The sequence below is a fragment of the Mesoplodon densirostris genome, chromosome 13 (assembly GCF_025265405.1).
Source record: "Mesoplodon densirostris isolate mMesDen1 chromosome 13, mMesDen1 primary haplotype, whole genome shotgun sequence".
Classification (NCBI taxonomy): Eukaryota; Metazoa; Chordata; class Mammalia; order Artiodactyla; family Ziphiidae; genus Mesoplodon; species Mesoplodon densirostris.
The window spans coordinates 55,586,073-55,612,488 of NC_082673.1; the positions used below are offsets into that span (position 1 = coordinate 55,586,073).

At 43.9% G+C, this 26,416-nt stretch overlaps 1 pseudogene; it reads left to right on the forward strand.

Moving 5' to 3' along the window:
- Positions 1–738: 738 nt before the first annotated feature.
- LOC132500619 (ADP-ribosylation factor-like protein 2-binding protein) lies at positions 739–1,584 on the forward strand (annotated as a pseudogene).
- Positions 1,585–26,416: the final 24,832 nt, after the last annotated feature.

Sequence of the window (26,416 nt, forward strand, 5' to 3'; positions counted from 1 at the left end):
TATAACTGCGTGAGACGACTTTAATCGTGTCTCTTGTGACAGGGATCAAGAAAACGACCAGGAGATGGAGTTGATCCATCAGCGGGTTCCTGCGGATACTGGCATTTCAGCCAGTACTTGAACGCAGACGGGCAACTCCGAGTTTCCTTTAGGTGAGCAATGCCTGCCCTCTGCTGGTGATTCAAAAGTTAGTTACCAAGGGCAAGGGTTTTTCTTTCCCGGCTTCCTAAAACAAAGTGATGAAGAAACAAGTAATATAAACTTATCACTCTGATTATAAAACCATTCATTTTGTTACTTTGGGTTTTGAATTACTTTAAGCATAGGAGAGAAAAGTCTGTTGGTTCACTTTCCTTCTTGGGCCAGTAGCACAGCCGGCCCTCGGGCTGGGACTTCACAATATCTTGTTCCCAGGTCAGGAATTCGTTCAGTTGGTTTGTAGCGTGTAAGAAAGCAGGGGTGGCCGGCGGCAGCGGCGAGTTTAGTGAGGCCAGGCCGGGCTTCGAGGCCGGCGCGTGGCCGCAGCCGGGGAGCCTGAGGCCCAGGCCTCGCGCGCAGGCGCTACCCGGCTGGGCCGTGAGCCAGCTGTGGCCTCGGCGGCGAGGCCTCCCCGGTGCCGCTTGGGTCTCTGCGGAGCGAAGCTGAGGCTGCGCCCGGGCCCGGGCCGCGGGCGGGGTACAAGGCCCGCGGGCAGCTCGGGCAGCTCGCCCGCGCCCGGTGGATGAGACAGTGGCGGCGGCGATGGACGCCCTAGAGGAAGAGAGCTTCGCGCTTTCTCTTCCGCCTCTGATGCAGAATTTGATGCTGTGGTTGGATATTTAGAGGACATTATCGTGGATGATGAGTTCCGTTTATTACAGAGGAATTTCATAGACAAGTATTTACTACCAGGAGTTTGAAGACGCGGAAGAGAATAAGCTCTCCTACACGCCTATTTTTTTTTTTTTTCTTTTTGCGGTATGCGGGCCTCTCACTGTTGTGGCCTCTCCCGTTGCGGAGCACAGGCTCCGGATGCGCAGCGGCCATGGCTCACGGGCCCAGCCGCTCCGCGGCATATGGGATCCTCCCAGATCGGGGCACGAACCCGTATCCCCTGCATCGGCAGGCGGACTCTCAACCACTGCGCCACCAGGGAGGCCCTACACGCCTATTTTTAACGAATGTATTTCTTTGGTAGAAAAGTATATAGAGGAGCTGTTGGAGCGGATTCCTGGATTTAACATGGCGGCTTTCACTACAACTTTACAGCACCATAAAGATGAAGTGGCCGGTGACATCTTTGACACGCTGCTCACGTTTACGGATTTTCTGGCTTTTAAGGAAATGTTCCTGGACTCTCGAGCAGAAAAAGAAGGCAGAGGACTGGACTTAAGCTGCGGTTCAGTGGTTACTTCATTGTGCAAATCATCTTCATTGCCAGGTTCCCAGAACAATATGCGGCCCCAAGTCCCACCTCCAGGTATTGGGATCTTTCTGGACATCACCAGCCGAATAGACTGGGAGAGGCTTTGGCTAATGACGTCAGAAGAATACATCTCGGAAAGACTGACTGTTCTGCAACCCTTCGTTAATGTTAAGTATTGATGGGTCAGAAGAAGATTACCTGACCTTCCAGGGACACGTTCTTGTCTTCAGTAACCCTAGTACTCCTCCCGGAGTAGACACCTCTCCCAGGGGCTTCTGAGTCTGGCTCCTGCAGCAAGCCCAAGCCCAGCATTCCCCCGGGGACCCCTTCCCCAGCATACATGTTCGCGTGTCCATATTGGGAGAACCCACCATCACCAGCCCTCTTGCCCAGCGGGCCTTGCATGTCCCACCAGGCTTTCTGTGCACTCACAGCTTATATGGGTCAGAGTTTCAGTCCTGCAGCTTCTATGGGGTTTTTGACTGGGAGTGTTGATCTAGAGTTTAACTCAAGCTAGCTGCCCATCTCAAGATTTCTGAAAATGCTACCATCACGGCTAGTCTTGGCTGTAGAAATCAACTTAGAGAGATGTCCTTTACCTAAAAGCTACATGTGAAAAGCAATGTCTGGGCTTCCCTGGTGGCGCAGTGGTTAAGAATCCAATGCAGGGGACATGAGTTCGAGCCCTGGTCCGGAAAGACCCCACATGCTGCAGAGCAACTAAGCCTGTGCGCCACAACTACTGAGCCTGCACACCTAGAGCCCATGCTCCGCAACAAGAGAAGCCACCGCTGTAAGCCCGTGCACTGCAACAAAGAACCAAGGCAGCCAAAAATAAATAAATAAACTTATTTTTAAAAAAAGAAAATCAATTTCTAGTCTTATGTGTAGTCCTTGTATCACTGTCTTCTGCTGGTCCTGATGTAGTCCCATTGTTTCTATAACTCATTTACATGTCTTTGAAAAAATATTTTTATAGATGAATACTCAGGCTAACCTAGTAGATATAATCTTGGAACTTCTGTGATTACCCACTTCAAGATCAAAGTATTATATGCTGTGTGCTTTTTAGCTGTTAGTGCTATGAAAGCAAAAATGCTTTCTATGTTGGTATTCCTATTGTACTGGGCAACAATGAATATATGCTGGAAGTAGTCTAAAAGGTATTCCTTTCTTAGAGCATGCTAGTGTTTGTGCAGGTTTGCTTAAAACCCTTTCTCTGTAAATCAGCTCCTTAGGTTTTCTGTTGGGAAAGGGGCTCTTCACTTCCTTCTCGCTGTCAAAATAATCCCACCAAGATAGTGTTCTGCTGGTCTAGCTCAGTACAAGTAGGAGATAGCAAACAGCTTCACTGGTCATCTGTCTGCTTGGATTGGTTTGGTTTAGTACAATGTTTGATAGAACATTACTGACCAGAAAACATGGATGTCACACCCCTCGAAAGAAAAACCATAGTAGTTCAATTCCCAATGTGCACCTTAGTTTTTTTGTGGTTGTTGTTTTTATTTTTCAAGTAAAAATAAGAATTTCTACTGACTTTTCACTTGGCTATTCTGGTTTTAAAGGATGCGCTATAGGCTATGTGTTTTTCTGTACCAACGTGGTGCTTATTAAATACTTTCGTACCATTAGTAAAATTTGAGGTGTTTTACAAAAACAAAACAAAAAAAAGAAAGAAGGGGTGGGTGAGTTCCTGCCTGGTACCTCAGGGCAGGTAAGGGGTTTGCACAAAGTAATGGCGAGGCTTTGACACCAACAGGAATCGGATGCTCTCCTAATTCAAGAGGTTTGATTAGGGCTTTTTCTGAATTAAGCTTGATTGGGTGATACCTTTAGAAACTTTAGAAACTTTAGGTTTCTCAACCTCAGCACTATTAACTTTCAGGACTGGGGCTGTCCTACGTGTTTTAGGCTGTTTAGCAGCATCCCTCACCTCTACCCACCGGATGCCAGTAGCACTTCCAGCAAGTTGTGACAACCAAAAACACCTCCAGACATTGCTAAATCCTCCCCCACCCAGCCCCCAGGAGTGGAGACAGAATCGCCCCCTGCCGAGAACCTCGGCTTCAGACCCAGCTTTTCTTCCTTTTAAAACCTGGGTGTATTTACAACCCATCAGGCCCATTGTGTGCAAACCAGCAGGGATGTGAGGACAGAGCACAAAGGGTTCAAGATGCCAGTCACCCTAGGCCCAGCCCCTCAACCTCCTGGGGCTTGGTTTTATCTGCCGTGAAATACAGTTATCATAACTTTTATCTTGCAAGACTGTTGTTTGTTTAGTTAACAAAAACTCGCTAAGCACCTATTAGGTGTTAGGCTGTGTGGTGAGGACAGGCATGTGGAATAAACATGTCAGAACGTGAAATTACCATGAAGAGCTTGAAGCACTACATGTATGTGCTTCTGCAGTAAAATGAATAATGAACCTTTGGAAGGTGGCACTTTTAGAAAGACCGAACACAGGCCCACAACCTTATTCACATTTCTGCAATGCAAAAAACTCTGAAAATTTTTTTTTCTTTTCTTTTTTTTTTTTTTGTCATCAAAATCTATTTGCTGGCAAAACCTGACCTGACATGGATGAGGCTCTGTACATTTTTTTTTTTTTTTTTTTTGCTGTACATGGGCCTCTCACTGTTGTGGCCTCTCCCGCTGCAGAGCACAGGCTCCGGACGCACAGGCTCAGCGGCCATGGCTCACGGGCCCAGCCACTCTGCGGCATGTGGGATCTTCCCGGACCGGGGCACAAACCCGTGTCCCCTGCATCGGCAGGCGGACTCCCAACCACTGCACCACCAGGGAAGCCCAAGGATCTGTACATTTTTTATCGATCCTGCTGAGTATGAATGGTCATATTTTTCTGCACAAATATTAATGTGTTAGGTCAAGGGGTATTTCCCCAGACTGTGCTGAGGGCTTTAAATTATATATAACATGTGCACTGCTTTACTTTTCTAAAACCCACAGCAGCTGAAGGCCAAAACAGAGGCAGACCCAGGGGTTTTGAATAAGGGACTATGGACCTGGTCTGTGTAAATTAGCAGGGAAAGAGCAACACAGGAGCTACACCTTCACCCCACAAGGAGCCATTGGTTCTCAGCTGCACCTTGTACCCAGCCAGGCAAACTGTGACCTTATCATATGAGATCAGTGGGAAAAGACAGATGTGTGAGTTTGTGTATAGAGCGTGTGAACTTTGTCCCTGGCTCAGCAGAGGAGCCCCTGTCCAAAGACCACTGGTCACTCTTTTCATCCATCACCCTGAGAGACAAGAAGCAAAACATTTCCTCCAAAGGGCTCCTGGTCACAGATGTGGCCCAGTCTCCTTCTGTAGCCACCAGCTACTGAAGCCACTCGAAACAGTCCCTTCCCCCATCTTGTTATTAATATATTTGTTCATTTCTCAAATATTTGTTGAGACTCTACTGTGTGCCAGACACTGAGATTGCCACGGAAACTTTCCCCTTTTCTTTCTTTCCTTCCTTCTTTCTTTCAGCTTTTGATATGTCAGTATTCTTTTTTGTTATTTCAGAAAATGGCAGAATAGAAGGAAATTTTAAGGTATGATCTGAACCAATGAATTATTCCATGATTAACAGATGTGAGTTCTTTTTCCTTTATGTGATATATATGTATAATTGTTACCAGGTGGTGTAGGTCTTTAGACAGTATGTCCAAATTCTATGCGTTAAAAGTGGTTTTGTGTTATGGTTAATGTAAAGGGAATTTGTCTTATAAAAGCACTCATTCACAGTAAATATTTGCTGATGTTTTTCTCTCCTCACTAGACTATCTACTCCTTAAGAACTTCTTTGTGTTTGATAACTGCAGGTGCTTAATAAATGTTTGAGGAGGGAATGAAAAAATGATCTTCCAACCTTCTGGCTGAGGATTCTCTGCCTTTACAATTGAGCTCAGTGACTGTTTCTTAGTCTCTTTATTTATTTGTTTGTTTGTTTATTTATTTATTTATTTATTCCAACCTTCTGGCTGAGGATTCTCTGCCTTTACAATTGAGCTCGGTGACTGTTTCTTAGTCTCTTTATTTATTTGTTTGTTTATTTATTTATTTTTGGCTGCGTTGGGTCTTTGTTGCTGTGCGCAGGCTTCCTCTAGTTGTGGCGAGCGGGTGCTACTCTCTGTTGTGGTGCATGGATTTCTCATTACAGTGGCTTCTCTTTGTTGCAGAGCACGGGCTCTAGGCGTGCGGGCTTCAGTAGTTGTGGCACATGGGCTTCAGTAGTTGTGGCTCACGGGCTCTAGAGCGCAGGCTCCGTAGTTGTGGCACACGGGCTTAGTTGCTCCGCGGCATGTGGGATCTTACCAGACCAGGGTTCGAACCCATGTCCCCTGCACTGGCAGGCAGATTCTTAACCACTGGGCCACCAGGGAAGTCCTGTTTCCTAGCCTCTTGAGACAGATGACAGAGATGCAGATAAGACTTACATATGTGCAGAACTTTACAGTTTTCCAAGTACTCTCACGTACATTGAAAATAATTTTTAGATTAAATTAATCCAGAAAATAAAACTTGACCACAGGAATGGTAGCAAGTTTTCCTTTTACACTGACTGCAGGTAGGAGAAGGTGTTTCCTTCCTTCCAGTTGGTCCACTAAATTGGTCTTTAAATGCAGAATTTGAAAGTGTGCATTTCAGGGGCTTGGAGAAGCATCACTACATTCTTCAACTGAAGAAAAACCAAGTAGAGAATTGAAACAGCATCAAGGGCAATCCAGGTTGAGACTTAGCAAAATTTTATTGAACATAAAATATCTGAAGCAGTGGAATGCTTTCCTAAAAGAGGTACAGAATCACCACAAAAACGGTGGTTCCAAAATTACTCTCATCATACAGTTTTGTTTTAGTTTTCCTGTCAAAAAACCTGCAGGAAAATATTTGGCCACCAGAGGGTACGCTACCAAAATCCAAAGGCACTCCCTCAGGGAGTTCCCTATAAAACGCTCAGATATTGAAGACCTACCAAGAGCTAGTCTCAAAGCTTTCATGGTTGTTTTCCCAACCAATTGTCCATAATCTGTACTCCATGGGAAAGCACTGTATCTTCAGCTCTAGCTTTCCAGATCACGACACCATTTCTTAGCGGCAGAGAGTCACATGGGATCAACATTGCCCCAAACTGGAGTTCTATGTCAGCTATAGCCCTTTTGCACTAGTGGCACCTGTCTTGTTGCATCTGCTCATGAATATAGAAATTTACATAAGGTTAATTTATGTTCTCCACTTCTCTTAAGTACATTGATGATGAATAAATCAGAACAATATGAGAACATATGAGGCTGTTGCATTTAATTTGGCAATTAATAATTAAGAGAACTATTTGTCATTTAGAAATACCACGATTAATCCTTTTAATTACCATCTGGATCTCTTGTAAATTATTCGATTTACTTAATCCTTGTTTACTTTCATTCAAAAGCCCTCAAATTTCACTAATTTGGCACACCAGATATTCAGCTAATCGCCTTAGTAGAAAACAAAACAAAATATAAAGGAACTTAGCACTGGAACCACTCTGTTGGTGGGAAAAGGATGGGTGTGGGAGAGATCTACCTTCCAATCCCCATTAGCCACCTGTGAGATCCTGGGCAAGTCACTTCCTGCCCCTAAACTTCATTCTCTTCCCTCATAAAATGAGAGAGGGCTAGACTGGAGGAGAGGATTTTACTTTTTCTTTTTTTTTTTTTTGCAGTACGTGAGCCTCTCACTGTTGTGGCCTCTCCCGTGGCGGAGCACGGGCTCCGGACGCGCAGGCTCAGCGGCCATGGCTCACGGGCCCAGCCGCTCCGTGGCATGTGGGATCTTCCCGGACCGGGGCACGAACCCGTGTCTCCTGCATCGGCAGGCGGATTCTCAACCACTGCACCACCAGGGAAGCCCCTACTTTTTCTTTTTAAGTGAACCTGTTCTTCTGTAATGGAAGGGGAAAGTCTATCAATGTCCTGGCTCTAGGGAGATGGCAAATGGGTTCCATTTGGATTCACCCAAGTTCAGGGGGTTTTCCCTTCCACACCGTACCACTTCCCCAGGTCTCCAGAACCATGACCCCCATCAGTCATGGGAATGGGGCTCATGCATGTGGCACAGGTGTTCCCACTGGAGTTGTCGACATGAAGTCAGAGTCATGGGGCCCAAGTGGGCTCAGTTACCTGTTTCAGGAGCTAAACAGTAGATTCAGTGAGGGATTTCTTTCTCTCATGTAACAAGGAAACTGAGTAGCAGGTGCCCAGCTCAAATGTAGCTGCTCAAGGTCCAGGCTCCTTCTACATCTCTGTTCTGCCATCCTCAGCAAGAGGTCACAAAGTGTCTGTAGCCTCTCTGGGCATCATGTCTCCATGTCTGGCAGGAAAAGGAGGGAAAGGAGAGAGCAAAGAGCCCATGCCAGCTGAGTCTGTCCATTTTTATTAGGAAAGCCATAGCTTTCCTGGAAGCCTCATCCAGTGGAATAGGGAAGGCTTCATTCACATCTCATTGGCTACAACTATCCGCATGACATTGAAGGAAGCCTGGGAATTTTTTGATGGGCACATTGCCCCCCGAACCAAATTGGAGATAGAGCAGGAAGGAAAAAGAGGTACATGGAAATTGAATAGGCTGCTAGCCGCATATGCCACAGGGATGAGAAAGTATCGGGACATAGATGGAGGTCCTCGTGCTAGTCATTGGATGATATGCACATGTTTGTCTAAAAGGGAGTCCTCGCCAGACACCAAGAAATCCATTATCGAAGCTCCTTCTTATGGGGGACACAGTGCTCACTCCAGTGGAGACTTGGTTCCTTTGATACCTAACACAGGTGAGCCATTCATCCGTGGCTTATGTGCCAGGGGAGCCTGGCAGTCACTAGATGCTGACTGACTCTGCACCTATCAGAGTCTGGTCCCTCACCCAGGGACCTCCCGCTATTCACTACACGCCTCTTCCCCCTCTCCCAGCTCTGAGTCCTTCCTCAGGCAGGAGTCTTTGCCTTTCCTCATTTCCCAAATCTCTGTTCTACACACAGGAATCTGCCCTTTTGGAAGCCCAGGCTTTTGAAATTACAACCAAAGAACGCTTTCCATTCTTTGTCCCTCTGTTTTCTCTGAATCATCTTCTCCTAAGGCAATGAACACAGAAAGTCAAGCTCACTGAATGGGTCAAGGACCCAGGGATATAAAGAAACACCAGAAACGAAAAACAACTTTGATTTTTAAATATTATCCCTCTGCTCTTCATGTGAAATCTTACCCAGAAATCCAAAATGTAAGAGAAATAAAAACTAACCAGTATGGTTAAGGGGTGGATGGGAGATGGGAGGAACCCAGGGCCCTCCCCACGAGGCCTGAGAGAAGTCAGCCATGGGAAGTTTGAAAATTCACCAAATTGGAAAATCTCTATGGTCTCTTCCAGACTGAAAGTTCTATGATTCAACGTTAAAGAGAAAACTTTTAGTCTGTTTTTCCCAAAACTTGAAAGTAGTCCCACATAATAAGTGTGACAGATGAAATAAAGGATGATTAATGTGGGCGTGTTCCTAGCCTTTCCTTAATCCTGACCTTACTGTTTGGCCTGTTGTGGGATTTTCAGCTTCCCCACACTCCATGTAGGGTTTTGTGATGAGGAATCAGCATGGAAAAATGAGAAACAAGAAGAGACACTTGGTCAAAAAGCTAAGCATAGAAATAATATATGACTCAGCAATTGCACTCCTAGGTATAGACCCCCAAAAACTGAAAACAGATACTCAAACAAACTGTGTACCTTCATGTTCATAGCAGCACTATTCACAATAGCTGAAGGTTAAAAACAACCTAAAATGTCCATCAGCAGATGAATGGATAAATAGATTGCAGTACATACATACAATGGGAAGTTATTCAGCCATCAAAAAAGATAAGTGTGGATACATGCTGGATGAACCTCGAAAACATTATGCCAGTAGAAAGAAACCAGACACAAAAAGCCACGTATTTTAAGATTCCATTTATATGAAATGTCACCTATATGAATAGGTGAATCCATAGAGATAGAAAGCAGATTGGTGAGTGCCAGGACCAGGGTGAGGGGAGAGTGGGGAGTGGCCACCTCTTGGGTACCGGGTTTGGGAGGATGAAAATGTTTCACTACCAGATAGAGGTAGTGGTTGCATACTATTGTGAATTTATTAAATACCACTGAATTCACTTTAAAATGGTTCATTTTATGTTTTGTGAATTTCATCTCATGTTTTATTTTTTAAATCAGTTGAAGAAAAAGAAAAGAAGAAGAGGTAGCTCCGGGAGGCATTTGGAGGGAGAGTGTTTGAGGGCAGCCACTCAGGAAGGAACAGCTGTGACTATGAGGGTAGTGGGCAGTGGAAGGCTGCTGGTGACCTTATGTCCCTTCCCCCATCCCTGAAGTCCAGGTAAAGGACTCCAGCACCGCCACAGTCGAGAGCATAAGCTCCAGAACCAGACGGCTTGGTTTTAAATCCCAGTCCTGTTACTTATGAACTGTGACCTTGGGCAAATTACTTAGTCTCTCCATACCTCAGTTTCCTCATCTGTAACACAGAGATAATAATAATACCTAGTTCATAGGAGTTGCTAAAAAGGTACATTAATTCATCTGTATATAGCACTTAGAAGAGCGTGGGCATCACAAGACTTCAGTGAACATTACCTTGTGTTCTTTGTCATTTTGGTCTCATGGGTCTTCCTCTTTGACCAAACCATTCTAGAAATGAGTACGTCAGTAGTGCTTTATCAATCTTATATCAATGTTCACCTAGTCTATGATTTTTTTTAATGCAAACTTTGAGGCAATGATAAATAACATCACCTCCCCAAAAAGCTGTTTAGTTTCCTAGGGCTGATGGAACAAGGTACCACAATCTGGGTGGCTTAGGACAACAGAAATGTAGTCTTTCACGGTTCTGAAGGCTAGACGTCAGAAATCAAGATGTCAGCAGGGTCATGTTCCCTCCAGAGCCTCTGGGAGTGGACACTTCCTGGCTTCTTTCAGCTTCTGTTAGCCCCAGGCATTCCTTGGCTCGTGGCTGCATAGCTCCAACCAACGCCTCCATCTTCACAGGTTGTCTTCCTATGTGCCTTTGTATCACCTTCCCTCTATGCATGTCTGTGTCCAGATTTTTCTCTTCTTATAAGGACACCAGTCATGTTAGATTAGGGGCCCATGCTACTGCCTCATCTTAATTTAACTAATTACATCTGTAAAGAACTTATTTCCAAATAAGGTCATTCTGAGGTCCTGGGGGTTAGAACTTCAACATATGTCTTGGGGGGTACACAACTCAACCCATAATACTCCTCAATTGCTAGAGCTCTCCTCATACATTCATAAACTCCACTGCCACCCTTCTGTGGTCCAGGCCACCTGCTGGAACAACTGGAGGAAGCAAAAAGCCTTCCTTCTGCAGACACATCTCTCATGTGAGGCAGGTACTTTGTATACATACTGTAACAGTTGTCACATTGGGTTGCTCAGCTTGTCTATGAACTCCCTAAATGTAGGGACTATATCATATACAACTTTGAAGAGTAGAAAAGTACGAGAAGAGTACCTAGTACATGCAATGGAGACTTCAACAGGAAGAAGGTAAAGGAGGAAAGTAAAACTCAGATGTCTACTAGCTCAGTAGCCCCACTTGTGAGTAATACCAGGCCCTCAGCTCTCCTTTTCTGTTTGTTCCACCTCTTATTTCTCTCAGATGGGCCCCCATCTTTGCCTCCACCAAGGCTTTGCTCTGGACTGCCAATAGCCACTCTGACCACAGGCTGGAGCTGACAGTTCCCTGAAACTCCTAAATGACATGAACTCCTTCTGACCACTACAACCAAATCTGTGATGGCCTTAGGGTCACAGTTCTCTCCCTTATAAGGCCAGGACATAGAGGACACAAGCCCTGATTACCTGCAGCTCAGCCTAGTGCCCATATAAATAATAGTAGCTAAGCCTTACTGAGCACTTACTATATTCTATTCTATTCTGTTCTATTCTATTCTATTGTCTTCAAACAGATCAGCTCATTGACACCTCACAATAACTTAATGTGGTAGAAACTATTGTTATCCTTACTTTACAGATGAGGAAACTGAGACTTAGAGAAGTTAAATAACTTGGCCAAGGTCACAGCTAGTGAAAATGGGAAATAGGATTTGAATCCAGGCAACCTAACTACTGTGAAGACAAAAATACCCAAAACTTGGAAACAGACAAAGGATGGCTGCCCATCTTTTCAATGTCATGCTGGACCATTACAGAGCCACTCCAGAATTATCCTAGTCTCTAGGGGATTTACCCTAATGACTCGCTCTTTACTATTGATTAGGACAGTCTACAACGTTGTAAGAGTAGATATTAACTTGTAGAAAGCTGAGGGTGATTCAAATGATTCTTGACCTATAGCAGGGCAAGTGAGCTACTCTCTAGTGAAAAAGATAACTCCAGCAGTTACAGTTGTATTGTTCTCTAGGAGATTAGCTCGTTTTGCATCTAATACAGCAGTCTCATTCCAGCATTCTTTCTTTCAATGACTGTAAATATTTCTGTCCCAACTGTAATCCTTTGAACCAGGTTTACCATCCTGCTACTTCCCTCATTAATGAGTTAATTAAATGTGTGGCACATGTTCATTCTATATTTGTATGAGAGTTAGATTTTCAATGTTCTGGAAATTATACTTGGCACACCAAAGCCCACATGCTTAACTACTATACTAGAATGAATGAATGAAACTGAATATATATTGATTATGTTTAATAAGGGAGGGACTTCCCTGGTGGCTCAGTGATTAAGAATCCACCTGCCCCATCATCAAAAAATCTACAAACAATAAATGCTGGAGAGGGTGTGGAGAAAAGGGAACCCTCTTGCACTGTTGGTGGGAATGTAAAGTGATACAGCCACTATGGAGAACATTATGGAGGGTCCTCAAAAAACTAAAAATAGAACTACCATACGACCCAGCAATCCCACTACTGGTCATATACCCTGAGAAAACCATAATTCAAAAAGCATCGTGTACCAAACAAAATGTTCATTGCAGCTGTATTTACAATAGCCAGGACATGGAAGCAACCTAAGTGTCCATCGAGAGATGAATGGGTAAAGAAGATGTGGCACATATATACAATGGGATATTACTCAGCCATAAAAAGAAACAAAACTGAGTTATTTGTAGTGAGATGGATGGACCTAGAGTCTGTCATACAGAGTGAAGTAAGTCAGAAGGAGAAAAACAAATACCGTATGCTGACATATATATATGGAATCTAAAAAAAATTTTTTTAAGTGGTTCTGAAGAACCTAGGGCCAGGACAGGAATAAAGACACAGACATAGTGAATGGACTGAGGACACAGGTAGGGGGAAGGGTAAGCTGGGACGAAGTGAGAGAGTGGCATGGACATATATACACTACCAAATGTAAAATAGATAGCTAGTGGGAAGCAGCTACATAGCACAGGGAGATCAGCTCGGTGCTTTGTGTCCACCTAGAGGGGTGGGATATGGAGGGTGGGAGGGAGATGCAAGAGGGAGGAGATATGGGGATGTATGTATATGTATAGCTGATTCACTTTGTTATACAGCAGAAACTAACACACCATTGTAAAGCAATTACACTCCAATAAAGATGTTAAAAAAAAAAGAATCCGCCTGTCAATGCAGGGGACACGGGTTCGATCCCTGTCTGGGAAGATCCCACATGCCGCGGAGCAGCTAAGCCTATGTGCTACAGTTACTGAGCCTGTGCTCTAGAGCTCGTGAGCCACAACTACTGAAGCCCATGCATCCTAGAGCCCACACACTCTAGAGCCCACATGCCACAACTACTGAGCCCGCAAGCTGCAACTACTGAAACCCGTGCACTCTACAGCCTGTGTGCCGCAACTACTGAGCCTGCGTGCTGCAACTACTGAAGCCCACATGCCTACAGCCCATGCTCCACAACAAGAGAAGCCACTGCAATGAGAAGCCTGCGCACCACAATGAAGAGTAGCCCCCACTCGCTGCAACTAGAGAAAGCCCGCATGCAGCAACGAAGACCCAATGCAGACAAAAATTTTCAAATTTAAAAAAAAAAAGATTTCATTTCTGGGAAAGCTAAGACTGTAATTAAGTCAAGTCTCAGTTTGATGATGTGGGGCTTAGCATAATCAGCTCCATTTTGGGCCTGTTGTCTTGTTTTTAACAGGTGTAACCTCCTGGGGATTCTTAAAAGGGAAAATAATTAACACCTTTACCAAGGGCCTGGCTCAGCAGAAACCAAATACCCCAATGCAAGACTGCTAATAGAAGTTAATAAATGAAATAACTATAACACAGTGCATGATATTGTTGCTTGGAATAGAAGATGCTTAATAAATATTGAATGAGTTGAAAAATTGATCCCTGATACAGAGAAATCACTTCTGCAAAAAATAAAGCCAAGTTGAACAAATTCAGTCAAAGACATCTTTCAGAGCTATGAAAATTGTACCCTTTATTTGGGGAAAGATTATTACACACATACTTACTTCCAACTCACTGTCAATAACTTGCTAATGGTGCTAATAGAGTTCTTAACTATATGGGAAAGACTATGAATGACCTATTTTCCAAGTGTTCAGAAACATAGATATACGTTAACAATCCATTGTGCTTCTGTGTTTCTTCTGTGTCTCTTTTCTGGGATGGCTATGGGCATTTGTGGTTTCTATTTGTGGAAGGATACCACCGGCACACCAAGAGAAGGGAGATTCCAGGCAGTATTAAGGGATGACCTTATAAAATGTTAGTAGGCTTCCTGAAACATGTCACTAGTTAGGCAACATACTTACCGATTCATTCAAGGCTCTCTTCTAAGTGGTAGGGACATAGCAATAAACAAAATACACAAACTGTTTTGTCTTCTTGGAGTTTATATGCTGGTGGGGAGAAACAGACATGAAAAAATAAAAAAGAGGGCTTCCCTGGTGGCGCAGTGGTTGAGAGTCCACCTGCCGATGCAGGGGACACAGGTTCGTGCCCTGGTCCGGGAAGATCCCACGTGCCGCGGAGCGGCTAGGCCCGTGAGCCATGGCCGCTGAGCCTGTGCGTCTGGAGCCTATGCTCCACAACAGGAGAGGCCACAACAGTGAGAGGCCCGCGTACCGCAAAAAAATAAATAAATAAATAAATAAAAAAGAAATAAAAAAGAAATGCACGTAGTGACAGTTGGTGACAAGTGCTGTGGAGAAAAGGAATACAGGGACAGCAAAGAGGGATTTCCAGGTGAGGTTTGGAGGAGGGGCTTGCAATTTAAGAATAGAATGGTCAAGGATGGCCTCGGTGAGTAAAGACTTTAAGGGTGTGAGACAGCAAACAATATGATTCAGTTATACATATACATGTATCTATTCTTTTTCAAATTCTAGGCTCCATATAAAATTTAAAAATTTTTAATACATTTACAAAAATAAAACTATTCACATTCCTTGTGGAAAAAAAATATGAATTTGGGGAAAGGGAATTCTAGGAAGAGGAAATAGCAAGGGCTCAGTCCTCAGGCAGGAGCATTCCTGGTGTGTTTGCGGGACAGTAAGAAAGTCCCAGGGGGAAGCAGAGTGAAGGAGGGAAAATAGCGAAGAAAGGAGGGAATGGGGGGGACAGATGGGGTAGGGTTTGGGGGAGAGGACTCTTACGATCCACTGATGTCTTACCAGGATCGCCCTGGCTGCTGGACTGAGAATAGATTGGAGAGGTGTCAGGGCCAGAGCAGGAAGAAGAGTTCAGAGCTGTTGCCCCACTGAATGAATGGAAGCCACCCTTCCCAGCAGCCTTCCCCTGCAAAAGCCTGGCCACTTGAAAATGTGTCCAGCCTGCTCTTGCAATGTCATCTTGCAGTGATCAGATTTAATCCCTGCTCTGTAAGAAAATCAAAAAAAAAGAGAGAAAAGAGAAAATGGGGTGGACATGAGGGTTATAGTTTCTGAGGAAATAAGAAAAAATAAATTAAATTGCAATTTGCATCTTTGACAGTTAGGGAAATTGAGTGGACTCGAGTCTCCTTAGGAAGAAAAAAAACTAATGTTAGTAAGCTAAAAATAACAATGCAATACAGAGTGCTGGAATAATTAGCCTGGAAAAGGGGTTGCCCCAGTGATCTCATTACATTTCCTCAGATGACTTTCCCAAGTAGTGACAGGTGAGTAATAGGAAACCACTGGATGGTCAGGCACAATGGTCTAGTTTTAAAAACCTATAATTTAATGTTGAAATAAATGACAGAGCCCCCAAACATCAAGAGTAGATGATAGTTAAAGAAAATGACATGCACTAGTGTCCTATAAATAGCTGTCTTGAGATGTACTATCACTGTCCTTCATTGCAAGTCAAGACCATGAGCTGCTGTATCCTTGGACACCTGCTAAATGTGTGTGGGTGGAGGTTCCTGAACATTTAAATTGTACAGCACTCATTCAGCTTAGATGCAGAAGGTTTGTAGAGTTTTTTCCTACACTGCACTTATGGAAACAAAGACCCACTGCTTGGAAGGTTAATGCTTTGCTGCAGGTCAGTGCTTTTTTCACCCTGCTGCCTGCTGACTTGTGTGAACTGAAACAAAAATCAATTATTCTCCAAAATCAAAATCTTCAGATGCCTCAGGAGCAGCTTAAATTTAGTTTTAGAATTATGGGCTGGCTTTCTCCCTCAGCTCTTGGTGTCAGATGTAGCCAAATTAAAAACATTGCCAAGGAATGGAAAGTTACTTAAAATCTTTCTCTCGTGACTGTCTTCTGTTTACAACCATTATCATCATTTTCTGGCTGGTCACAGACACATTTCTTCTAAAATGGAATGCCCCTTGGCTCATTTTGAGCTGTATTTCTCACCCCCTTTATTGACCTCTATCCCTTTATCTCATTCCCTTGGAAGCCTGAACCTCAATTCTATAAATACATTAAAAATAAAAACTGATCCCATTTGGAACGAGGTCATACCATTGAATTTATTCTCAGAGCACATCATGACAAATAATTCTTGTTTGCTCTATACTACGCTTAGAATCCAGGCATGACCAGGCTTCAACCTCTTGGCATCCATAGTGGTCAAAGGGGAGAACTCAAGCTGTACTCTTCCTTCCCCATCCCACCTGATCCCCACTCTGGCCCTGCCTGGGGCCCAGGATTGACTGTCTTGCTATCTCTCAGCAGGTGGGCTGGGTGCTACCCACTTAGCAGCTGCAGGCAGACACCAAATAGGAGACCGTTCCCTGCCCATAACTCCATCTAACTCAGCATCTCAGAAACTAGCCTCTGCAGAAAGGCGGTCTCCTCAACCAGCACCTCAGTACATTGCCTAAGAATCCCTCTACATGTGTCTACTCATTAATTCAATTCACTTCATTTCACCTACTATGTGCAAGGCATTGGACCAAACATAGGAGAGTCAATGGTCTCCAGACAGCTCCATCTTCTGTTCCTCGCTCTAACCTACACTGTTCTCCTGAAGCCCCACCCCAATACCTTCCTCATTCCTCTTAGCAGTGATCTAGCCAATTCTAGAGAAGGACTCCCTCAACTTCCTACACCATCCAGATATCTACACACCTATCAGCGCCTTACCTATCTTTCCCTCCTTCCTTCCCACCTCAGTGGAAAATGTATGATCTGGGTTTCATCAGTTTCCACTTCCTTAGGGCACTGACTCCACCAACTTTCCTCTCCTCTACCTTCAACCTCATCCCGCTAGTGGTTCTTTTCCAACAATATTTTTACATGTTCGGGTCTGTCTCAAATTAAAAATTCATAAATAAGTGATTTTTCCTCTATGCCCTTCTCTAGCATTCAAGCTATCTCTGTCTCTCCATAACCAAGATTTTAGAGGAATCCATACATTCAATCCCCACTTCATCATTTCGGCAACAACATTAATATGACTGGTTCTCAAATGTGAGCCTACGTTCTGGGTTCCTCCATATATGATCAAAGATCTACTGGATAGGGGCTTCCCGGGGCTTCCCTGGTGGTGCAGTGGTTAGGAATCCGCCTGCCGATGCAGGGGACACGGGTTCGTGCCCTGGTCCGGGGGGATCCCACATGCCGTGGAGCGGCTGGGCCCGTGAGCCATGGCCGCTGAGCCTGCATGTCCAGAGCATTTGCTCTGCAACGGGAGAGGCCACAAGAGTGAGAGGCCTGCATACCACAAAAAAAAAAAAAGATCTACTGGATATAACACCAGTTAGATGGCCCAAGGCACCTCAAACCACATATGCCTGGAAGTAAGCTCATCAGCTTCCCTAGACTGCAAGAGTTTGGATCCCACCTCCTCCACTTACTGGCAGAGTGACTTTGGGCAAGTTCTTGAACCATTTGTCTTTCAATTTCCCCCTTCATGAACATCAAGAACTGGGAAGGGTCTGAGATGTTGCCCTACCTGCAAACTAGCAAGTTAGCCTGCCATACTTTCATAGACGCTGGCAGAATACACGAAACTCCTGGGTCAGAAACAAATGACAGTCTATTACTGAAGACAACTGCAGTAGCCAGAGTATCAGCATGTATTACACTGGTTCCTTGAGCCCTGGTTCCCACAGGGAGATGCAAAAACCTGCACATGCAGTGTGGTTACAGGAGAGGAGGCCTGAGTTCAGGGAAACTGCTCTTTGCCCCAAAGGGAGACAGTATATCTCCCAAGGCTGCTTGCTACATGTTCAATAAAATGTGGGGAATGTTATAGCAGCTAAATTACCAGGTTGTTGTATTAAATGTTTTTTTAAAAAAGCCTTTAAGATAGTGCTAGGTACATATAAGCCCTAATATTATTTCATAACCCTAGTCCCTAGGAGCTCACTGGTTGAGGGTGTATGTTATTTATCTCTGTGTAAGCCCGTGTCCAGCACAATGTGTTGTGTGTGTATACAGTAGTTGCATCATGTCTGCTACATAATTGGTTGTCAAATATCTGAAGCTCTTGAAATATCACATGTACTATTTTACATGCCAGGCTATACTCAATGCTATGATGGTAGAAACCTTAAATACTGGCTCACCTTGGGCTTCACAAGTGAATTACAATGTTAATTGTGGGAGCTGTCAAGTTAACATGAGTTGTGTGAAAAAATATCACCGAATATCCTGCTTTTTAGAAAAGATCTCATAATGTCTAAGGGTTTGTTTTAAATATATGTTCCATGGAAAGTATTATTATCCCTTTAAATAAGTTATGGGTTAATAGGGGCAGCTTCAGACAAAAAAAAAAAAAGCCTTTGCCCTTACAGTTCATTTGACCTATAGCACAGTCAGCTTCCGATGAATCCACAACCAAAAGTTAGTGGCTACTGTACTTTACATGAAACTTACCTAGTAAATAAAGATTTATGGAGTACATTCTTTGTACCAAGTAATATCCTAGGCAGAGTAGGGATATCCCAGGCAGGGGAAAATGCCAATATCCTTCCTGCCCTGGAGGACTCACATTCAGAAGGGAAGAAATGCATCAAAAACCCAAATACAGGGGCTTCCCTGGTGGCGCAGTGGTTGAGAGTCCACCTGCCGATGCAGGGGACGTGGGTTCGTGCCCCGGTCCGGGAGGATCCCACATGCCGCGGAGCGGCTGGGCCCGTGAGCCATGGCCGCTAAGCCTGCGCGTCTGGAGCCTGTGCTCCACAACGGGAGAGGCCACAACAGTGAGAGGCCCGTGTACCGGGAAAATAAATAAATAAATAAAAATTTAAAAAAAAAAAAAACCCAAATACAAAAACACTGGGGGAGTTGAGTGGATCACCAACAAATAGCATCCCGTTTCCCTGCCAATGTTCTAAAACAACGAAGAAATGAAAGGATCCACATGTGGAGACCAAAACATCACTTCTAAAACTGACAGGGACTTCCCTGGTGGTCCAGTGGCTAAGACTCCGCGCTGCCTATGCAGGGGGCCCAGGTTCGATCCCTGATCGGGGAGCTAGATCCCACATGCCACAACTGAATATCCAACATGCCGCAACTGAAAAAAAAAATTCCGCATGCTGCAACAAAGATCCCGTGTGCCACGGCTAAGACCCGGTGCAGCCAAATAAATAAATACTTTTAAAAAAAAATTTTAAGTAAGAAAACTGACAAAGCTAATACAGAGAATCCAGCTCTAGATGTAGGATCCCCAGTCCCCCTGGAGACTCATCCAGTCAAGTCACAAAGGATGTTGGATCACCACAGGGAGTGCTCCCCACACCACGGGGCCTTTAAGGTTTACACGTGGCTGAAAACAAGTGGGAACAAATGTTCTCTGCTGGCAGGCAGATCCCAAAAGGGAAGGCAGCAGAAGGGTCTCTGCTACCCACGGTGTACTTCCTCCTCAGATTCGCTCCTCAGTCAACCCGCTTCCCATTGGTAGGAATTATTACAACCTATCCCCAACAGCACTTCCCTACTTCACTTTTTATCCAAATTCATCATCACCATATGCTATATAGTGCACTTGTTTTAATTTGGTTATTGTCTATCCCTTCCCTCCTCTCTACTAGAATGTAAGCTCCATAAGGGCAAAACCTATGGCCTTTTTTTTCTTTTTTCACTAAAGTATCCTGGCACATACATAAGTACTCAGTAAATTTTTATTAAATGAGTGAACAAATGATTGAACAAAGGAATGAACTGAATAAATGGGTATCTTCCCAACTATACCAAATGTCTTATATCACTTGCTGGGTGATTCACACCCACCAGCTAATGCGGTCCGTCCTGAGAATGGCCCAGGGGAAGCAAATACCTACTGGTCTACGGTTCCCTGGCCTGATTCTGGCACAGAAGTGAAGCAGAGAACACTTCCTGACAGCCACATTCACTGGAGGCTTTCAGAGAGAGCGCTCCTGGATGACCCCAAGTCCTGAGCCTCCAAGGGTCTTCACATGCTGAGGACTGTCCGGGAATACTAATGCTGTGCGGAGGGCAGTGCTGGGGCTTGCCTGCCAGCCTGCCTGCTGCGTATCCTACAGCACCGACAAAAAGCGCATTAAGTGGCAATACCCAAGGGTAGATAGGGCAGAGAAACATTATAATCCCCATTTATTAAAAGAAAGCTGGATTGATTTAGATTCATATCGTCATAGGATGTTAAAAGTGGAAAGAGCCTATAGATTGGGGGTTTTTAACCTTTTTTGTGTCCCAGAGCCCTTTAGATGTCTGGCGAACCATATTAACTCCTTCCGAGATGAATGCTTTTAAGTGTATAAAACAAATACAATCACAAGGAAACCTATTACATTAAAATATAGCTAACAGGGCTTCCCTGGTGGAGCAGTGGTTAAGAATACATGTGTCAATGCAGGGGACACGGGTTCGAGCCCTGGTCTGGGAAGATCCCACATGCCATGGAGCAACTAAGCCCGTGAGCCACAACTACTGAAGCCTGTGTGCCTAGAGCCCGTGCCCCCAACAAGAGAAGTCACCGCAATGAGAAGCCCACACACCACAACAAAGAGTAGCCCCCGCTCGTCGCAACCAGAGAAAAGCCCACGCGCAGCAACAAAGACCCCAACGCAGCCAAAAATGAAATAAATTAAATTAAATTAATTTATAAAAATATATATATAGCTAACAAAATATTTTTAAAACCTGGTGACAGTTGTACAACAGTGTGAATGTAATTAATGTCACTGAATTGTACATTTAAAAAATGGTTAAAAGAGGGGCTTCCCTGGTGGCGCAGTGCTTAAGAATCCGCCTGCCAATGCAGGAGACACATGTTCGAGCCCTGGTCCGGGAAGATCCCACATGCCGTGGAGCAACTAAGCCTGTGCACCACAACTACTGAGCCTGCGCTCTAGAGCCCGCGAGCCACAACCACTGAGCCCACATGACACAACTACTGAAGCCCGCGCACCTAGAGTCCGTGCTCTGCAAGAGGAGAAGCCACTGCAATGAGAAGCCCTCGCACCACAACGAAGAGTAGCCCCCACTTGCCGCAACTAGAGAAAGCCCACGCGCAGCAATGAAGATCCAATGCAGCCAAAAATAAATAAATTAATAATTTTAAAATAAATAAATTAATTACATGATGTATACAAAAAAAAAATTTTTAAGTCTCAGATACTGCTAATAAAACTGTGGTTTGTGGCCTGTATTTGTACTTGAAGGAAATACGGAATTTCTGTTAGAGGCTAATGAGGAAAGAGAGGTAATAATGATCTCCCATTACAGACCATCTTGCTCCACCCGTTCCTTTGGGAGATGGGAAGTCTCAGATGGGGGAAATCTGAGAAGTCTAACATGAGAGGTCTAAGAAGTCTTACCCCCAGGGCCCTGACTCCCAGACATAAGGTCAGAGGAAACTCGATGGCCAGAGCAGGACCTTGAAGACTCGAATAAGTCATTTTACTTGTCTAGGAATGAATCAAATAAATGGGAATATAGCTATTTCCATATCCCTTAAGGACCACCTTCCCTGCCTTCAAAAAAGCTCTCTGTATATTGATTCTACTATTGAGACCCACTACATATTTTTAATCTCTGTATTTGAGATTAAAATCTATAAAATGAAACCAGTAACTACTTACCACACTGGGTTGTTATGAGGATTATATGCAAAAAAATACTTAAAGCTCCTATCACAGCACCTGGCATGTTGTTGAAGGTGAGTAAATAAAACTTATTTGTAAATTAATAATACCTCATGGTACCTTACCCCTCAATTCTTTGCAATGCCTGCAGGTAATCTGGCAATTCAGCTGTGAGATTTAAATGTCTGGGATTCTGTAAAAAATGACTGATTAAATTTAGAGATCATGTTTTGTGTCTTTCCAGGCCTACTTTAACTTTCAGGCGGCTGTCACCCAGCCTGCATAGCTTCACTCCCTCTGCAAAGAGCGAGCTGCCACAGACTCTTAAAAGCATGCCTTTGGATTCTCTCCCGGCTTTCTTGTGCCTGGTGAGACAAAGAACACCTGAGCAGGTAGGAGTGGTTTCTCTGCCTTCAGCCAAGGTGCACACACTTGATAGATGTTTTCTAGCTTCCCGATTCTTCAGGCCTGAGCATAAGTGTCAGGCAGGCAAAGTAGACATAAGCTTATACCTCAAAATATTTAGTGGATTAAGGTGCAAATTCTGCTGAATTCACAGGGAAAAAAAGTGACTACTCTTAACGAAGGCTGCCTGACAATAATTTTCTGTGAAGGGGGAGAACAGGAGATACTGGAAAGTCTGGCTGATTAGGGACTATGGGATACATGAACGAGGCTGAAAGGGACCCCAGGATTCAGGTAACTGGTGGAGCACTTGGTGGGGGACTCTGGGGACTCAATACCTGGGTGGCAGCCACTAGATGGGGGGGTACCATACCCCTTTCTTTTCACCTTCTGCTCTTTCTCCCTTCGATGCCACATCTCTCTTGTCTTCTGTGCCTCCACCTCCATCCTTTTCCCTACCCAGGACCACCACCCATAATTTGCAGGGCCCAGTACAAAATGAAAATGTGAGGTCCCTTTTTCAAAAATTATTAAAAATTTTCAGGATGGCCAGAGCAGAACTTAAAGTAAACCAAGCAGGGGTCCTTCCGTGTGCAGTAGGGGCCTGTGTCACAGAGCAGGTCACACACAGCCGGCCCTGCCCTCCCTTTCTCTGCTGGTGCCTCATTCCTCACCCATCTGCCTCTATCTTCAAGATGACACTCGCCCCCCCTGAGCCCGCCACACGCAGACATTAGGATCATCAACTCCCACACCCTTCGGGCTGCAAAGGACCCCAGAGGCCAGTCCCTTCATTTTACACCCCAGGTAACCAAGGGGTTGGTTCAGGGGCAACCACGAGGGCATATTGGTTGAACCTCCAGCCCCAGGCTCTCCCCACTCAATTACCTGGCTGCCCACTTCTCTCTCACAGCAAGTTTTCTAACTACACTCATCTGGGAGCTCCTTTTGTCTCTCATGCCACCTGACTACTGAAAGCAGTAAGGGAAAAGAAGAGGGATAGCAGAGTTAAGAATAGCCCGAAATAATCAGCAAATTAAAATATTGAAAATAGGGACTTACCTGGCCGTCCAGTGCTTAAGACTTCACCTTCCAATGCAGGGGGTGCAGGTTCAATCCCTGGTCGGGGAGCTAAGATCCCACATGTCTCGCGGCCAAAAAACTAAAACATAAAACAGAAGCAGTATTGTAACAAATTCAGTAAAGACTTTAAAATTTGTCCACATCAAAAAAAAATCTTAAAAAAAAATATTGAAACTATTTCCCCTTAAGATGGGATCAAGCATTCCATAGCCTGGGAGACTTAACCTCATAAAAATGGGGAGGAAAGGGCTTCCCTGGTGGCACAGTGGTTGAGAGTCTGCCTGCCGATACAGGGGACACGGGTTCGTGCCCCGGTCCAGGAAGCTCCCACATGCCGCGGAGCGGCTAGGCCCGTGAGCCATGGCCGCTGAGCCTGCGCGTCTGGAGCCTGTGCTCCGCAACGGGAGAGGCCACAACAGTGAGAGGCCTGCATACCGCAAAAAAAAAAAAAAAAAAAAAAAAAAAAATTGGGAAGGAAAGAAAAAGACATGCTAATTTCAGCTCTTGCAAAACTTGCTTGGTCAACCAGTATTTGTCAAGCACTGTTGCAGGTGTTACTAATACAACAGTAAATAAGGCAAACTTCCTGATCTTAAGAGCCCCAGGAGGCAGTCAGATCAGTTAGATATAACCTCTCCCCCAAAAATGAACTTTAAAAAAAAAGCAGGTTATTAAATTGTGACACTTATAACACTAATTTTGTTTTTTAAGATATTAAAATAAAATTTACCTAAATGGTCCCTAAAAAGTGGTTTTTATGGCTGATGAAATTACAGGTCATTTTATTTTTTCTTATAATTCAACATAATTTTTCATTCTTTATTGTATTTCTAATATGTATTACATTTATAAGACAAAAAATTAATATTTATACCTTTTGACAATGTATAGAATGTCTATGACTCTATTCCCTAAGGAAGTGATTTTAAATATGAATAAGTTTAATCATTACAGTATTATTTATAATAATGAAAAATTGAGGACATTTTGCTCAAGATCTTCCCTGGAGAGTTCTTGAATGATCACACAATGTTGCTGCTAACAATTTAGAGATGGTGCCACTAGGTGGCAACAGGGAGTCTCTGACATGTGAGTACAACTTCAAGGTTAGCTCGCAAAGCCTTCAGAACTCAATGCTGGTGGAATGCTCACTGAAATTCTTTCTCAAAATGAAATCACAGTGTTACCCCCCAAAAAGCATTTAACCTAGAAATCCCACCTTTAGGAATAAATTATTAAAATAATGGAATAAATGAACAGAGATGTATGTATATAAGAGCAAAATAAGTGAAACCACCTAAATTGTCCATCAGTGGAGGACTGATACATTATGATTACTTATTAATGATGAAGTTCTGTATTGACAGGAAAGGATGTCCATCATATGTTATTTTTAAGGGAAAAAAAGCAGATTATCCAATACTGATATGGAAGATAATTTGCTATAAGGACTAAAAGCCTGTAGAGTCAGATGGTCGGTGATCAAGTACCAACTATTAACTGTGTGACTTTGAGAAAGTTTCTTAACCTCTCTGGGCATCATTTACAAAATAGGAATGATATTACTACCTCACCAGGTTGTTGTGAGGATTAAATGCAGTATTACAGGGAAAGCCCTGACAACAGCACTTAGCACCTACTAAGCTCTCAGCAGGCCTTAGCTACCATTATTACATATAGTGTGATACCATTGTTTTTTTAAATATCCAATATATCTATATGTGGACATATGCATTTTCCAAAAGGATACATATCAAAATGTTACAATGATTATAATATTGGGGTGGTGAGATCACAGGTGATATTTTAATTAAAGCTCTTAGCAATTTGGGGGAAAAAATTCTGATGATGGCTCTGTATGCTCAAATGCATGAAGATCTGTAACTATAATCTTCCATACCACATTTCTAGGAAAAATAATTTTTCAATGTTTTATTTAATAACAAAAAAATCACTGTTTTAAAATAAAGTCCACAGCGTATCTCTCTAATTTTCCTTTTTCCTTTCTTTTTAAATTTGATTCCACCTCTCACCTCACCAGAGCTTGTTTTGAACGTTTTTATACCCACCCTTAATTCTAGCTTGTTGTCAGGATCCTCCCCAGCCCAGGCTAGTCCAAAGCCACAGTCAACACTGCTTTCTGCTCTGGCCTGGCTGTGTTGGTTTCCCACCCGTCCCCACCCCTGCCAGCCCTCCAGGTGGACTAAAAAGGGTTCCTTCCATTCAATCCCTACTTCCTCTTCCACAGGCCCCAAACCACTCCTTGTTAGAGAAAACTGAATTCCGCTGTTAGATTCCCTCCGGTCGCACTGTTTCTCTCTCTCTCTCTCTCTCTGTGTGTGTGTGTGTGTGTGTGTGTGTGTGTTTAAACACCATTTCCCTTTTTGTTCCTTTTAGATAAAAAAAAAGAGCTCCTCTCCTGTTCCGCCCACCCCTCAAACCCTCTTCCTTTTCCTTTGTCTGTTGCTCTTTATCCTTTGTCCCAGTGATGAAGCATGCCTCCCCTTAGGTTTTCTCTTTACAACCTTGCTAGCGCCTTCAGAAACCAAGATTAAAGTGTCAAAATCCTGACATGCATGGGATTGTTTTGTTTAGAGAATTAACAGCAAATTACACTGCTTTCATTACTGTAATTCATGGCATTAGCTTTAACTGCACCCCACTCAATTTCCAACATAAACTTGCTACTGGTTATGGAGTTATCTCAATTAGCTTTTTTATCTATGCCCTCATTCTCGATACTAAGAACAAATAAATGACCTTCACATAGTAGCCCCTACATTTGCACCTTTGGAACTAGAAGGCAGTGACTTCACAGCAAAACTGAAGTTGGCTCCCTCTGCTGATTCAAAAGGGCCCAAGCATTGCTGACGCTGAGAGTATGATACAACAGATACTGCTTCTGACTTAAGGCAATTTTTTGCATTGACTTAGTGATGAAAGCGATTAGAAGCAACTGTTACTACAATTTTTTTTAAGTGAAGCAAGAAGCAGCTACCAAATTTAAT